The sequence below is a fragment of the Eurosta solidaginis genome, chromosome 2 (genome assembly GCF_040869045.1).
Source record: "Eurosta solidaginis isolate ZX-2024a chromosome 2, ASM4086904v1, whole genome shotgun sequence".
Classification (NCBI taxonomy): Eukaryota; Metazoa; Arthropoda; class Insecta; order Diptera; family Tephritidae; genus Eurosta; species Eurosta solidaginis.
In genome coordinates this window covers 179,306,771-179,323,954 of record NC_090320.1, presented here as the reverse complement: position 1 = coordinate 179,323,954, position 17,184 = coordinate 179,306,771, and the positions used below count along the sequence as shown (strand labels likewise).

At 37.9% G+C, this 17,184-nt stretch overlaps 1 protein-coding gene across 9 annotated transcripts in view; it reads right to left on the bottom strand.

The window, feature by feature from the left end:
• LOC137240360 (CUGBP Elav-like family member 1) overlaps positions 1-17,184 on the bottom strand; it is a 1,194,531-nt gene that overhangs the window by 841,871 nt on the left and 335,476 nt on the right. The gene's annotated exons all lie outside the window — the stretch shown is intronic.

The window sequence follows — 17,184 nt, the reverse complement described above, 5'->3', positions numbered from 1 at the left end:
ACTATTCGCACATCGGAAATTTTAGCTCTTAAAAACAGCCGAAAAAACTGGAGGTGCCCTGTGCCACGATAGTCATGAGTATTAATAGACCATTCATAGCAACCCTAAGTCGCCTTTATGCGTGACCGCCAAGGAGCGACAAATGATTTAAAGAAATTGTGTTCGCGAAGATTATTAGGAGTTAACCCTAGGTGAAACTACGCTTTGCACGAGATATACAGGCAAAAGTGTGACTATTTTATGTATCTCTATTACTTTTCAGCAGACGCAGCAGTACCAATTCCAAAGACCGGGGTTAGGTTCGAAGCCTCTCTGGAGCATGCGAACGAGGGACAATCCCTTCGCAAGGAGCTACTCCTGAAAATTTTTGAACGGTCTGCGAGATTTTGATGCAAAAACCCCGTATCTTTCCGAAATGGCCAACACGTTGATTTCCTTAAATACATATAAACAAAAACTTTCCTAAATATTCTGAAGGAATATTATTAGGCTTTTCCGGTCTAAGTTTTTGTTTTTAAATGCGAAATAAAATTAAATTATTCCACTTTTCTAACCCAACGTTTCGCTAATAACTTTTTAGCATCATCAGGGGTATGTGTTTATTTGTTAAATCTGTTACAAACAACAAAATACAAAAATGGTAAATTACATACAATTCTATTGAGTTTGATAAATCCGTATGAACAATCAACTAAAAACAGATAATAATACATGAAAAACCAACTTACAATATTGCACCTTGCCGAGGGGTTTTCCTCTTTTGAAATTATTTAAAACTATTGTCTTTGAACATACAACACTTTTGAAAAACATAAAAACATTGAACATTTATGGACATTAAATCAATACCAACTTAACGCTATGGTAATCTCGTCAATACTAAACACTATTTTCCTAAACACGTAATGTAAGCAGATGCTATATTGTCTGTATCTTCTTTCTTGTTAATCGTCTTTTCTCTTCTTTCCATGATTCTCAGGCTTTCTAAAGTGTATCTTGTTGTTTCTTTCCGTTCCCTGTCAATAATCTTCCCATTAGTAAAGTCAGCTGAGTGTCCACTTGATATTATGTGTTGTGATAACGCTGTACTGTTCTTTTGTTTTCTTATATCCGCTTCATGTTCGCCCAGTCTAACACCTAAGCGACGCTTTGTTGTGTCAATATATATTTTGCCGCATTCTTCGTTTGGTTTTCCTTTACAAGTAATTTCGTAAATGACGTTGTTTTGTTGATGGAGATCTACAGGACACTTTGTTCTTGTAAATATCGTTGACAAAGTGCGGTTTGACTTATAGGCAAGTGTTTTGTTAGTTGTTTTTATTATGCTGTGATCAATATTTTCGGTAAGCTTGGGTATGTATGTGACGCTGTAAAACTTTTCGCTGCTTTCGTTTCTAAATTTTTTCTTATGTTAGGTTGGTTGCTGGATTTCATGATTTCTTGGTTTAATAGCTCTCGTACTAAATTATTAGGATAATTGTTGCTGCGTAAAATATTTTAAATTTTTTGTATATTGGCATTATGAAAAGTTTTGTGGCTTAAGGTCAAAATTTTATGTATGAAATTTTTTGCTGTATTAATCTTATATTTGGTCGGCTGCGAGGAAAGGTAGTTTATTAGGCGTCCTGAAGAGGTAGGTTTTGAATACCAGTCAAGAAAAAGGTTGTGTTTCTCCCTATGGATGCAGACATCAAGAAAAGGTATTTTGGAGTTGGCTTCTATTTCCATTGTAACTTGCCGTTTTTTGTGATATTTATTCAGAATATCTAAAATAATGTTCGCGTCGTTACGTTTAATTATCGCCAAGAGATCGTCTACATATTTACATATAAATTTTATGTCTATATCAAATCGTTTCTTAAGTTCCAAAATAGCATTGTCAAGTAATTCATCCATAACAATGTCAGCTATTGTAGGTGAAATTGGATTGCCCATAGGCATTCCAAACATTTGCGTATAAAGCTTATTATCAAACATAAAATAATTATTATCTTTAAGGCAGAAATCTAGTATCTCCTGGAATTTCGGCTTTGGAATATTGGTTTTTTCTTTTATTTGGTTCCATTTTCCTAGAATTATTTTCGAGGCTAACATTGTTGGTATGTTAGTGAACAATGAAACGACATCAAAGGACACTAGAACTTCATCATCACATAACCTTAAATTGGCTAATCTATCTTTTAGGTTGAACGAATTCTTAACATTGTATTTTTCCGATATCAAAGCTTGTAGAATATCTCCAACGTAATTTGACAATTTGTAGCAGGGGACCATAACTGAAGAAACAATAGGACGTAAAGGCATTTCAGGCTTATGTATTTTTGGCAATCCATATATTCTAGGTGCCAAAGCCGCAGAGCAAGTGAGTTGTTGTTTCTCTCTATAATTGATATGTTTGTTTTTGTAAAGATCGTCCACTATTCTGTTGTTTTTCTTTTGTAAAGTATTTGTAGGGTCAGTTCTTGTTGCTTTATAAGTGCTTTTGTCTTCGATTAGCTTACTCATTTTCTCTATATACTCAGTTTTATACATTGCTACTGTTTTCTTTCCCTTGTCAGCCTCTGTTAAAACAATTTCGTTCTTGTATTTGCCGACGAACGCTTTCGCCTTATAAAATGCCGCTAATATAAATTTTTGGGCTTCATTATGCTTAATGTTACGCTTAAATTGAAGAATTCTATTGCTCACTTTGTTACGCCCAATTTCCTTTTCCTTTTCGTTTTCTAATCATTGTATAATTTGTTCAATTTCAGCTATGATGTGTATAGGTGAAAAATTTGATTTTGTTGTTGGTACTGTGAATTTTTTACCAAGTGACAATATCCATTTAACTTCGTTAGGGAAATCAATCGTTGTTTTATTTACGAACCAGTTATCATTTGTTGTTATTTTAAGCTTCTTCATTTTTTCGTTCTTAAGTTTATTTATTTTCGACGTAAGTATAGTTCTCTTTCTTTCTGCGATCCTGTGACTGAGGAAACCTTGCTTATTGACAAATGTGTTAAATTCTACCTCATTTAAAGTATATTTTAATTGCTGTTGAGACTGATTTAATAGATCATTTGTAAGCTTGATGTTAATGTTGGTTTGCGGAATTTCTAAATTTAATATTTTCATTAGAAAACTTTGTTTTGACTTATCAATCTGTTGTCTTATCTTTTCAGAAGTGGTGTTAATTTCAACGTGTCTGATTGAATTTGTTAGGTGATAAGGGATAAGTCCGTATCGTTTGCATTCTAAGAGAAATTTTAGATCTTCTTTATGCTTAGATAGTTTCTGTATTTGTTATTCTACAAGCTTTAATATCGGAAAAATACAATGTTAAGAATTCGTTCAACCTAAAAGATAGATTACCCAATATAAGGTTATGTGATGATGAAGTTCTAGTGTCCTTTGATGTCGTTTCATTGTTCACTAACATACCAACAATGTTAGCCTCGAAAATAATTCTAGGAAAATGGAACCAAATAAAAGAAAAAACCAATATTCCAAAGCCGAAATTCCAGGAGATACTAGATTTCTGCCTTAAAGATAATAATTATTTTATGTTTGATAATAAGCTTTATACGCAAACGTTTGGAATGCCTATGGGCAATCCAATTTCACCTACAATAGCTGACATTGTTATGGATGACTTACTTGACAATGCTATTTTGGAACTTAAGAAACGATTTGATATAGACATAAAATTTATATGTAAATATGTAGACGATCTCTTGGCGATAATTAAACGTAACGACACGAACATTATTCTAGATATTCTGAATAAATATCACAAAAAACTGCAATTTACAATGGAAATAGAAGCCAACTCCAAAATACCTTTTCTTGATGTCTGCATCCATAGGGAGAAACACAACCTTTTTCTTGACTGGTATTCAAAACCTACCTCTTCAGGACGCCTAATAAACTACCTTTCCTCGCAGCCGACCAAATATAAGATTAATACAGCAAAAAATTTCATACATAAAATTTTGACCTTAAGCCACAAAACTTTTCGTAATGCCAATATACAAATAATTTATAATATTTTACGCAGCAACAATTATCCTAATAATTTAATACGAGAGCTAATAAACCAAGAAATCATGAAATCCAGCAACCAACCTAACATAAGAACAAATTTAGAAACGAAAGCAGCGAAAAAGTTTTACAGCGTCACATACATACCCAAGCTTACCGAAAATATTGATCACAGCATAATAAAAACAACTAACACAACACTTGCCTATAAGTCAAACCACACTTTGTCAACGATATTTACAAGAACAAAGTGTCCTGTAGATCTCCATCAACAAAACAACGTCATTTACGAAATTAATTGTAAAGGAAAACCAAACGAAGAATGCGGCAAAATATATATTGGCACAACAAAGCGTCCCTTAGGTGTTAGACTGGGCGAACATGAAGCGGATATAAGAAAACAAAAGAACAGTACAGCGTTATCACAACACATAATATCAAGTGGACACTCAGCTGACTTTACTAATGCGAAGATTATTGACAGGGAACGGAAAGAAACAACAAGATACACTTTAGAAAGCCTGAGAATCATGGAAAGAAGAGAAAAGACGATTAACAAGAAAGAAGATACAGACAATATAGCATCTGCTTACATTACGTGTTTAGGAAAATAGTTTTTAGTATTGACGAGATTACCATAGCGTTAAGTTGGTATTGATTTACTGTCCATAAATGTTCAATGTTTTTATGTTTTTCAAAAGTGTTGTATGTTCAAAGACAATAGTTTTAAATAATTTCGAAAGAGGAAAACCCCTCGGCAAGGCGCAATATTGTAAGTTGGTTTTTCATGTATTATTATCTGTTTTTAGTTGATTGTTCATACGGATTTATCAAACTCAATAGAATTGTATGTAATTTAACATTTTTGTATTTTGTTGTTTGTAACAGATTTAACAAATAAACGCATACCCCTGATGATGCTAAAAAGTTATTAGCGAAACGTTGGGTCAGAAAAGTGGAATAATTTAATTTTATTTCGCACTTAAAAACAAAAACTTAGACCGGAAAAGCCTAATAATATAACTTCAGATTCAATAAAAACTGGCCGGAAATACATAACATTTCCTAAATATTATTTTTTTAAATAGAAAAATCAAGCTTTTAAAGTAAGAACACCCGCGTACGCCGGCGCCGCCGGTATATAATAGAGCCTACGCCGCCGCCGCCGATAAAGTGATCGGCGTAAATCCCTAGTGGGGGATATATGCTATATATACGACCGATCTCAATCATTTAGACAGACAATTATATGTGCAGTATACGAAAGCGTATGGTGATGTTTGAAGCTTCAAGATAAATTGAGGAAGATATGTTAAAAATCCTCTTTTCTGAAAAATCGGTTATATGCTATTGTAGTCCAATCAAGCCGGTTCCGGCAAGTGTCTAATCGGACACCTAAATATACCCGCTCACCAAATTTTATCAAGATATCTCAAAAATGGAGGGACTAGTTTGCATACAAACAGACAGACGGACATGGCTAAATCAACTCGGCTCTTCATCCTGATCATTTCGGTACACTTATTGGTGGGTCTATCCATTTTCCTTTAAGGACTTACAATTTTGAGATTCGTGCCAAAATTAATATACCATTTCATTTTCATGAAAGCTATACAAATAGGTAGGTACTTTGTGTGAGGATGCAAAGTTGCACGTTTTTTGTGGTCAGCATGTAAAAACTATGACTACGAATCGCGTATTTCAACAATATATGACATAAACGTAAGTATTTGATGAAATTTGAAGCTTCTAGCCGTAAAAAAGAGGCAAAAATTACAGTTTATATGGGGTATATAATATATATACCTCTGATCTCTATGATTTTTTCCGACAATAATATATGCTATATACGTAAGCATTTGGTGAAATTTGAAGCTTCTAGCTGTTAAAATGGGGCAGAAATTCCGAAAAGTTTCTTATCTGAACAATCGGTTGTATGAGATATATACTATACTAGCAGACCCGGCAGACGTTGTTCTGCCTTAAATTTGGTCTATCTGCATATATCTTAATAAGCGTTTTCCATCTAACTCTGCCTCCCCCCTCTTATGTTTTTCTTAATCCTTTAATTCTCTCCTCCCTCCGCCTTTTTCGATTCATCTATCTCTATTTCGTCTCACTCTATCTCTTTCTCAGCCTCCTTCTCCTTCCCTCTTTTCTCTTCTCCCAAGTTTTTCTCATTCTTCTTCATCCCTTATTGCCAGTCCCAGAGGATGGTATGTATTTTTTTTCCAGTCCTATTCCGAGTCCAAGTCCCACTCCGAGTCTCAGCCCCAGTCCTAGTCCTAATCCCAGTCCCAGTCCGTCTCTGGTCTAGTTTCCGGAAAAAAGGATCGTGAATACTAATATAGGCAAATTAATACACCAAATTTCAGGCAAATCGAACAGGACGTACATATCTATATAGGTATGTGGGTATTATTAATTCATGTCTTTATTTCGGCCTCGCATGCTTATCAGTTTTGCCAGGCCGATGCGACTAAATCGAATATGACAATGGGAATTACTTTAAAGCTCTCAGCAACAGCTTTCATTTGATATCCATATTACACACACATTTTAGGGGTATCCGGGTCCACGTTTTGGCCTATATCTCAAGACCCTAGTCAACCAGCGATATAAAAATTACTCTCTACTAAAGTACTCATCAACAGATTTCGTTTGTTATCCATATTCTATAAACATATTCTAGGGGTACCGGGTCCACGTTTCGCCTATATCTCGAGACCCTAGCCACCCAGGGATATGAAAATTACCCTCTACTAAAGCACTCATCAACAGCTTTCATTTGATATCCATATTGTATAAGCTCATTCTAGGGGTGCCCGGGTCCACGTTTTGGCCTACATCTCGAGACCCTAGTCACCAATAGGTATGAAAACTACCCTGTACTAAAGCAATCAGCAACAGCTTTCATTTTATTTCCATATTGTATAAACAAATTCTAGCGGTGCCCGGGTCCACGTTTTGGCCTATATCTCGAGACCCTAGCCACCCAGGGATATGAAAATTACCCTCTGCTAAAGCACTCATCAACAGCTTTCATTTGATATCCATATTGTATAAGCACATTCTAGGGGTGCCCGGGTCCACGTTTTGGCCTACATCTCGAGACCCTAGTCACCAATAGATATGAAAACTACCCTGTACTAAAGCAATCAGCAACAGCTTTCATTTTATTTCCATATTGTATAAACAAATTCTAGGGGTGCTCGGGTCCACGTTTTGGCCTATATCTCGAGACCCTAGTCACCAATAGGTATGAAAACTACCCTGTACTACAGCATTCATCAACAGCTTTCATTTGATACCCATATTGTATAAACATATTCTAGGGGTGCCCGGGTCCACGTTTTGGCCTATATCTCGAGACCCTAGTCACCAATAGGTATGAAAACTACCCTGTACTACAGCACTCATCAACAGCTGTCATCTGATACCCATATTGTATAAATAAATTCTAGGGGGGCCCGGGTCGACCTTTTGGCCTATATCTCGAGACCCTAGTCACCAATAGGTATGAAAACTACCCTGTACTAAAGCAATCAGCAACAGCTTTCATTTTATTTCCATATTGTATAAACAAATTCTAGCGGTGCCCGGGTCCACGTTTTGGCCTATATCTCGAGACCCTAGTCACCCAGGGGTACAAAAAATACCCAGTATCAAAGTGATCATCAACAGTTTCCATTTGATACCCATATTGTACAAACACTTCCTGTAGTTACCCGGGTCCATGTTTTGGCCTATATCTCGATACCCTAGTCACCCGGTATCAAAGTACTCATTATACGAACCTTCCCCGTGGAAAAATACATATATATACCAATTTTCATAATAATCGGTCCAGTAGTTTTTGAGTTTATCGATGACATACATACAAACATTCATTTTTATATATATAGGTTTTGAGTATTTTCCCGGCAAATATTCGAATTTTTCTCACCTTTTAAACCTTCCCTAGACCTCCACGAATAATTCAAGACCAAGATAAGATAAATCCGTTCAGCCGTTCTCGAGTTTTAGCGAGACTAACGAACAGCAATTCATTTTTATATATACTATATACTATATATATCACCGATCTCTATGTTTTTTTCACACAACAATGTATGCCATATACATAAGCATTTGGTGAAATTTTAAGCTTCTAGCTGTTAAAATAGGGCCGAAATTGCGAAAATATTGTAACGAATTTGCTGCAAATCCTCTTATTTGCAATCCTCTGCTAAGTTCGAATCACTAAACTGTTGAATAAATAACTCCAATATTGAATGATGGAAAAATGGCCTTTATTAAGTACTTCACAATAACACTTATACTTTGGTACTCGCTGGCTTAATAACCAAACTGATTGATAACTCAAATGAAACTCTACTATTGGCCGCCAGATCGCGTGCTTAATCAAACTGATTGATAGCTCAACTCAAACTGAATTACTTCTTACTCGCCTGCCCCGCTTTTATAGTTTACGCTGCATACTTCTAGGCTCTTCCATTTCCAGAACTTACCAACTATATTCGTGTGTGTATAGTTCTCATATAGTTTCTACTTGTTTACAATTGTCTACTTTTTAGCGCTTCTCAGATGTACATATGTGAGTTTGTAGTTTACAGTCTCCCGCACACACATAAGCGTATAAGTAAATTCATCTGTGTGTGACATCTCATCTCTCGCTGCCTTGTATGTAAATGTTGCTCGTCGGAATGTGTACATATGTGTAGACGCAATTATTGATTCGTTTATGTAGATACATAATGATTGAATTATTGATGTGAATTCACGTCACTGCTTAGCATCGGCCTGGAGATGGCAGCACTCCTCAGTTTTGCTAATATTCGTAACACTGCCCTCCACCTAAGTCTGATCGTCCCGATCAGACAAATCTCCCAATCTAAACGCCGCTAGCATCTCCAAATGTACCACCCTTCTAATCCGTGGTTTCCCAGTGGTTTGTATGCGGTAGATGGTATCACTGATCTTCTTCACAACTTTGTACGGACCTTCCCAACTGCACCGAAATTGGGCTGGAACACCTTTCCGCCGGTGAGGGTTGTTTAACAGTACCAAATCTCCATTCCGGAAACCTTCCGAATTATTTTCCCTGTCGTACCTGTGTTCCATCTTACTACTCATTATTCTGGATCGTTCTCTCGCACTCTGTTGCTTGGCCAATGAAGAACTACTTTGTAGAGCTTGTTCTTGACGGATTGGCTTCACATACTCAGTATCGTTCCCACGTTTCCCAACAAAAGTGCGCGCTGGCTTGAAATCATCCTTGCATTCTTTCTGAAAAATTCTTTCAGTCATTTTAGTGCGTCCATTAGGGTTTGTTGATGCTGGTCTTTTCCTCGAAGGTACTTTTAATTTCGCTTTATTTGGCACATTCGATCCATCAACCTTTGCTCGATCTACTTTCCTTGACTTTCGTGGTCTCTGTCGAATCTCCTCCACCAGCACTCGCTTACTGCTGAACCCTTTTTCTAAACTGAAGTTAAGTGGCACATCTTGGTTCTCATAATGCATCACCCTTCTCTGCATATCGATCTTGATGTCATGGTCAACCAAGAAATCCACTCCCAATATAACTTCATCAACGATCTCCGCCACAACGAATTTGTGTAGAACCATGACCTTCCCAATTAGGACTTCACATATTACTTCTCCCTGGACTTGGTTATATTCGCCTGTGACCGTACGCAACCTCGCTCCAGGTAATGAATTTACTCTCTTGTAGACCAAATCAGATCGAATCAAGGAATGAGATGCGCCCGTATCTACAGTCAGTACACGCTCCTTGCCATCCACATTCCCTCTGACGGTAAGACTGCTTGATTTCCTTCCAATTTGCGACACAGATATCACAGGACATTCAATAGCCGGGGCAAGTTTTCGTTCTTTATCTCTTACTCGCTCTTGCTCATCTCCTCCAGCTTTGCGTTTACGGCCACCCACATTGTTGGAACTATTAGGACCAAGATCGCAATGACGTGCAATGTGACCGGACTTCCCGCATTTGAAGTATTTGATAACTTTTTCACTCCGCTTTTGCGATCCTTTCAGCACCTCCAATATTGCGTCTACCCACTCTGGCCTTTCTACTTCCACACGGCGTGCTTTGAAAACTGGCTTACACAGAAGCGACGCTGTTTCCTGAATCAGAGCTTGTGACACCGTTTCTGCAAATGTTGGCTTTGGGTTTGCGTATGTAGCTCGCTTTGTTTCGGCGTCCCGTATGCCATTTATAAAGCTCTGAATTTTTACCCTTTCAGTGTATTCCACGGGTGCATCCGCATTTGCAAGATGAGCCAATCTTTCAATGTCCGAAGCAAACTCCTGCAAAGTCTCGTTAGCTTTTTGGTAGCGGCTTTGCAATTCTATTTGAAATATCTGTTTGCTGTGTTCGCTTCCGTATCGCCGTTCTACAGCAGCCATCAATGCGTCATAACTGTTCCGTTCGTACTCTGGAATAGTCTGTAAGATTTCGGCAGCTGGTCCTTTCAACGCTACGAAGAGTGCGGCAACTTTATCTTCCACATTCCAGTTGTTCACTACTGCGGTCTTCTCAAACTGTAGCTTAAAGACCTGGAAAGAAACAGAACCGTCAAAGGATGGTGTTTTTACCTTTGGGTTACTCGTTGAAACTGCTGGGCGATTTAGGTGCAACTGCTCGATACGTCCTCTCAAAGCATCCATCTCGGCCTCGATTTTTTCTTCAAACTGTAAAATTTTTGTATCTTGCGCCTCCAACTTCGAGGAAATACGTTCTTCTTGCTCTTCCAGTTGAGCAGAGATCTGCGATGATATCTGTGCTGAAATTTGCGCCGACATTTCGGATATCCGTGCCTCTTGTGCTTCAATCTTCGCTGTTATACGGTTCTCCTGCGATTCCAGCTGAGACGACATCTTTGATGTTATACGTGTCTCTTGGGATTCCATCTGTGATGACAGTTGAGATGTTATTTCTGTCTTTTGCGATTCCAGTTGGGATGCCAATTGTGACGACATGTTGGTAGATATTTGTGATGACATTTCGGAAATTTGTGCCGATATTGCAGCCAACATCATGTTTAGGTCTGTGTTCGCCATTGTCTGCGGTGTTTCATTTTTCTCTTCAATTTTTGCTGTTGTCTTGTCCTCATCAGGATAAAAGACATACTCGTCCACATCAATTCCTTCTGCTTCCATTGCCTCTCGTAGCCGTGCCTGAAGTTCGAGTTTAACGCCGCTTGTATTCAATCCACGGCTCTCCAACTCCTTCTTTAGTTGCTGGATCTTCAATTCACTGAACTTTGTCATGTCCTTGTTGTCCTCTGGAATTTATTCAACAATTCCTCATCTGACACCAATTGTAACGAATTTGCTGCAAATCCTCTTATTTGCAATCCTCTGCTAAGTTCGAATCACTAAACTGTTGAATAAATAACTCCAATATTGAATGATGGAAAAATGGCCTTTATTAAGTACTTCACAATAACACTTATACTTTGCTACTCGCTGGCTTAATAACCAAACTGATTGGTAACTCAAATGAAACTCTACTATTGGCAGCCAGATCGCGTGCTTAATCAAACTGATTGATAGCTCAACTCAAACTGAATTACTTCTTACTCGCCTGCCCCGCTTTTATAGTTTACGCTGCATACTTCTAGGCTCTTCCATTTCCAGAACTTACCAACTATATTCGTGTGTGTATAGTTCTCATATAGTTTCTACTTGTTTACAATTGTCTACTTTTTTAGCGCTTCTCAGATGTACATATGTGAGTTTGTAGTTTACAGTCTCCCGCACACACATAAGCGTATAAGTAAATTCATCTGTGTGTGACATCTCATCTCTCGCTGCCTTGTATGTAAATGTTGCTCGTCGGAATGTGTACATATGTGTAGACGCAATTATTGATTCGTTTATGTAGATACATAATGATTGAATTATTGATGTGAATTCACGTCACTGCTTAGCATCGGCCTGGAGATGGCAGCACTCCTCAGTTTTGCTAATATTCGTAACAATATATATATATTATATATACTGTAACGAAGTTAGAGAAATTCCGCTTATTTGCAACCTTCTACTAACATTCGTATCGGTAAACAATTGAAAAAATAACTCCAATATTCAATAATGCAAAACGGCCTTTATTAGACTACTTTGAAAATACTTCACAATAATACTTATACTTCGCAACTGGTAGCGCGCTTAAATCAAACTGATTGCGGCTTATTCAGCTTTCGCTCCTTTTATACTCTCTGCTGTCTCGTTCGCATAGTTCTAGGCGTTTCTTCTTCTAGAATTTAGTAGTTGGGTACCAGCTATAAACTTACCAACTATAAACTACAGATGCACGTTTATAGCCATACTTTTCTGATTATCTCAGATATATGCATGTGTTTGTGCGTATCTCTCCGCTGCTTGTAAGTACATATGTGTAGACATAATGATTAATTTGTTTACGTACGTACAAGTGTGGCAGCTTGCTTTATTGTTGTTGTGCTTTTATTTAGTACCAGCTTAGAGTTGGTAATCTTCGTCACAATATATACTATATATACCACCAATCTCTTTGATTTTTTCAGACAACAATATATTGTGACGGATATTAGCATCACTAACCTGATACTAGAATCACTAAGCTGATACCAAGAAGCCACTCGTATGTACGTAAACAAGTCAATCATCATTTACACACATATGTACATATTAGGCAACGAAGAGATACTCGCAAACACATGTAATCATCAGCCGAAGTATTACTCACGCATACACCCGCATATGGTTATAAGAGAGATATAAACTAAAAATAGGTATACATGTACATATATAGCTAATAATCCAGCAAGGGATACAATTGTTTTGGAATACAGTTTCGCGAAATGACTAGACCTTAGGAGAAATGGATGAACGAGAAAACTGAGAGTAGAAAAGCATCGCAAGCTTAGGAATCAGTAAACAGTTTTGATTTAAGCACGCCATTGGTTTTGAAGTATTAGTGTTATTGTGAAGTACTCTCAAATTAGTCTAATAAAGACCATTTTGCATTATTGAATATTGGAGTTATTTATTCAACAGTTTAGCGATTCGAACGTTAGCAGAAGGTTTAGAATAAGTGGAATTTCACTAAATCCGTTACAATTGTTGTCAGAAGAAGAATTGTTGAATAAATACCGAATATTTCGAATACAACTTGGACATGGCAAAGTTAAATGAATTGAGGATCCAGCAACTGAAAAAGGAGTTGGACAACCGTGAACCGTTGAGTACAACCAGCAATAAGATCGAGCTTCAAGCACGGCTACGAGAGGTAATGGAGTCGCAAGGAATTGATGTGGAAGAGAAAAACGAAATATCTCAGACAATTACGAGAACAGCATACTGGACGTGGAAACGAAGCGAGCTACATACATAGAAAGCCAAAATTCTCTGAAACGGTATTCCATGCATTGACTCAGGAAATCGCCTCACTATTGAGTAAAACAGCATACAAAGCTCATCGTGTGGAAGTAGAAAGGCCAGATTGGGTAGACACAATTTTGGAAGCACTGAAGGGATCACAACAGAAAAATGCTGAAGTTATGAAATGTATCAAGTGCGGCAACCCAGGTCACATTGCATGTCATTCCAGCACTGGTGCTAATAGTTCCAACAATGTGGGTGACCGTAAACGCGGAGCTGAAGGAGATGAGCAAATCTCCTAGTCCACTCATTCGATAAACAAAAGCGAGTCAGCCGCAAGGGGCGACAGCTAGCTTCCTCAATTGAATGCCCCATAAGCTCTGTCTCGCAAATTGGAAGAAGGTCAAGCAATCTTACATACAATCATTCGATCAGATTTAATCAACAAGAAGATAAAACCATTGCTTGGAGCAAAATTACGTACAGACACGGAGAGGACACTCATGTAATTGGAGAAGTAGTATGTGAAGTAGTAATTGGAAACGTGACGGTACTACACAATTTTATAGCAGCAGAGATTGTTGATAAAATCATAATTGGAGTGGACTTCTTAATCGACGAAGGCATCAAGATCGACATGCAAAGCAAGACGATGCGTTATAAGAATATGGATTAAAATTAAACAATTTTAATTTTAGAGTGCTAAACGACTTATACGATACAACATATAAAATTGAAACAACACCTTTTAGTCGTTTAAATTGTTTTATTTATAACAATACAATTGTTTCGACACGCGCGTGGTGTCATCATCAGTTGCCAGTTTTCAACTAACCATTGTCAACAGAAATAAACAAGTAAGCCTAACAAAATCACTCAGTGAATCATTAAAAAAAAACAATTAAGGAAGGTTAAGTTCGGGAGTAACCGAACATTACATACTCAGTTGAGAGCTATGGTGGCAACAAAGGGGAAAATAACCATGTAGCAAAATGAACCGAGGGTAACCCTGGAATGTGTTTGTATCAGGGTTGAGTCATTTTGAAATGAAACAACTCAAAATAAAAAATAAAAAAATATTCACCATTTTAAGTTTTCTAATTGATGAATAAAAAGTTATTTTTTATTCAAGCATTTCTTGAATAATGAATAACATTTTCTCGTTATTCAAAATATTCTGATTGATGATAATCGCTCATTCTTATTTTTGCAAAATTTGAATAAAGAGTTGAGTTAGTATTCCTTATTTACAAAATATGGAATAACAAAAAAATTTTAGTTTTTATTCAGTTATCCAAAAATAAAAAAATAAACCATCGAGATGCCCTGAAAATATACCCATATGCGTAACCAGTTCGTGTGTAGTTCTGAAGCTTCTTAGGGTAATATTGAGATGATTTTGGGTAGTATTCGTGGGGTTTTTTGGCGCGGTTGTGGGGTAATTTCTGGGACACTCTGCGGATACTCCCGGGGCCTATTGGGGTCCATTCCAGGGGCTCCCTCGCGATCCTTCTAGGGTTTTGGTGTCATTTCGGGATGACTTTTGCGACTCCCTCGAGGTCTTTTGCAGGTCATTTTGGCATGGTTTGGGGGAGTACCACGGGGTCCTCAAGGGATCAATCCGTGATCTTTTTGGGACTCCCTCCGGGTCATTTGGGGGTCATTCTGGGATAATTTCCTCGGGGTCATTTCGGGATGGTTTTGGGGGCTCCCTCGGGGTCATTTCGGTATGGTTTTGGGGACTCCCTCGGGGTCATTTCGGGGTCATCCCCCAATGGAGTCCCCAAAACCATCCCGAAATGACCCCGAGGAAGTCTCCAAAATCATCCCAGAATGACCCCCAAATGACCCGGAGGGAGTCCCAAAAATATCACGGAATGATCCCGGGAGGACCCCATTGTACTCCCCTAAACCATGCCAAAATGACCTCCAAAAGACCTCGAGGGAGTCGCATAAGTCATCCCGAAATGACACCAAAACCCTAGAAGGATCGCGAGGGAGCCCCTGGAATGGACCCCAATAGGCCCCGGGAGGATCCGCAGGGTGTCCTAGAAATTACCCCCCAACCGCCATCAAAAAACCAAACGAATACTCCCCAAAATCATCTCAATATTACCCTAAGAAGCTTCAGAACTACACACGAACTGGTTACGCATATGGGTATATTTTCAGGGCATCTCGATGGTTTATTTTATTATTTTTGGATAACTGAATAAAAATTAAAATTTTATTGTTATTCCATATTTTGTAAATAAGGAATAATAACTCAACTCTTTATTCAAATTTTGCAAAAATAAGAATGAGCGGTTATCATCAATCAGAATATTTTGAATAACGAGAAAATGTTATTCATTATTCAAGAAATGCTTGAATAAAAAATAACATGTTATTCATCACTGAAGTTTTCTTGAATAATGAATAAAAATTAATTTTTTATTTTTTCGTCAATGGTTATTCAAATTTGTTGATAACGCCCATCCCTGGTTTGTATGACATGTGTATCAAATGAAAGGTATTAAAAAGAATTTTAAGAGGGAGTGGGCGATCGTTCTATAGGTGGACGCCATTTAGGGATATCGCCATAAAAGCGGATCAGAGTTGACTCTAGAATTTGTTTGTACGATATGGGTATCAAATGAAAGGTGTTAATGAGTATTTTAAAAGGGAGTGAGTATCAAATGAAAGGGGTTAATGAACATTTTAAAAGGGAGTGGGCCTTAGTTCTATAGGTGGACGCCTTTTCGAGATATCGCCATAAAGGTGGACCAGGGGTGACTCTAGAATGCGTTTGTACAATATGGGTATCAAACGAAAGGTGTTAATGAGTATTTCAAAAGGGCGTGGGGTTTAGTTCTACAGGTGGACGCATTTTCGAGATATCGCCATAAAGGTGGACCATGGGTGACTCTAGAATGTGTTTGTACGAAATGGGTATCAAATTAAAGGTATTAATGAAGGTTTTAAAAGGGAGTGGTGGTAGTTGTATAGGTGGTCGCCTTTGCGAGATATCATCATAAAGGTGGACCAGGGGTGACTCTAGAATGCGTTTGTACATTATGGGTATCAAACGAAATGTGTTAATGAGTATTTTAAAAGGGCGTGGGGCTTAGTTCTATAGGTGGGCGCCTTTTCGAGTTATCACCATAAAGGTGGACCATGGGTGACTCTAGAATGTGTTTGTACGATATGGGTATCAAATTAAAGGTATTAATTGGGGTTTTAAAAGGGAGTGGTGGCAGTTGTATAGGTGGTCGCCTTTTCGAGATATCGGCATAAAGGTGGACCAGGGGTGACTCTAGAATGCGTTTGTACAATATGGGTATCAAACGAAAGGTGTTAATTAGTATTTTAAAAGGGCGTGGGGCTTAGTTCTATAGGTGGACGCCTTTTAGAGATATCGCCATAAGGGTGGGCCAAGGGTGACTCTAGAATGTGTTTGTACAATATGGCTATCAAACAAAAGTTGTTAATGAGTATTTTAAAAGGGCGTGGGGCTTAGTTCTATAGGTGGACGCCTTTTCGAGATATCGCCATAAAGGTGGACCAGAGGTGACTCTAGAATGTGTTTGTACGATATGGGTATCAAATTAAAGGTGTTAGTGAGGGTTTTAAAAGGGAGTGTTGGTAGTTGTAGACTCTAGAATTTGTTTGTACGATATGGGTATCAAATGCAAGGGGTTAATGAGCATTTTAAAAGGGAGTGGGCCTTAGTTCTATAGGTGAACGCCTTTTCGAGATATCGCCATAAAGGTGGACCAGGGGTGACTC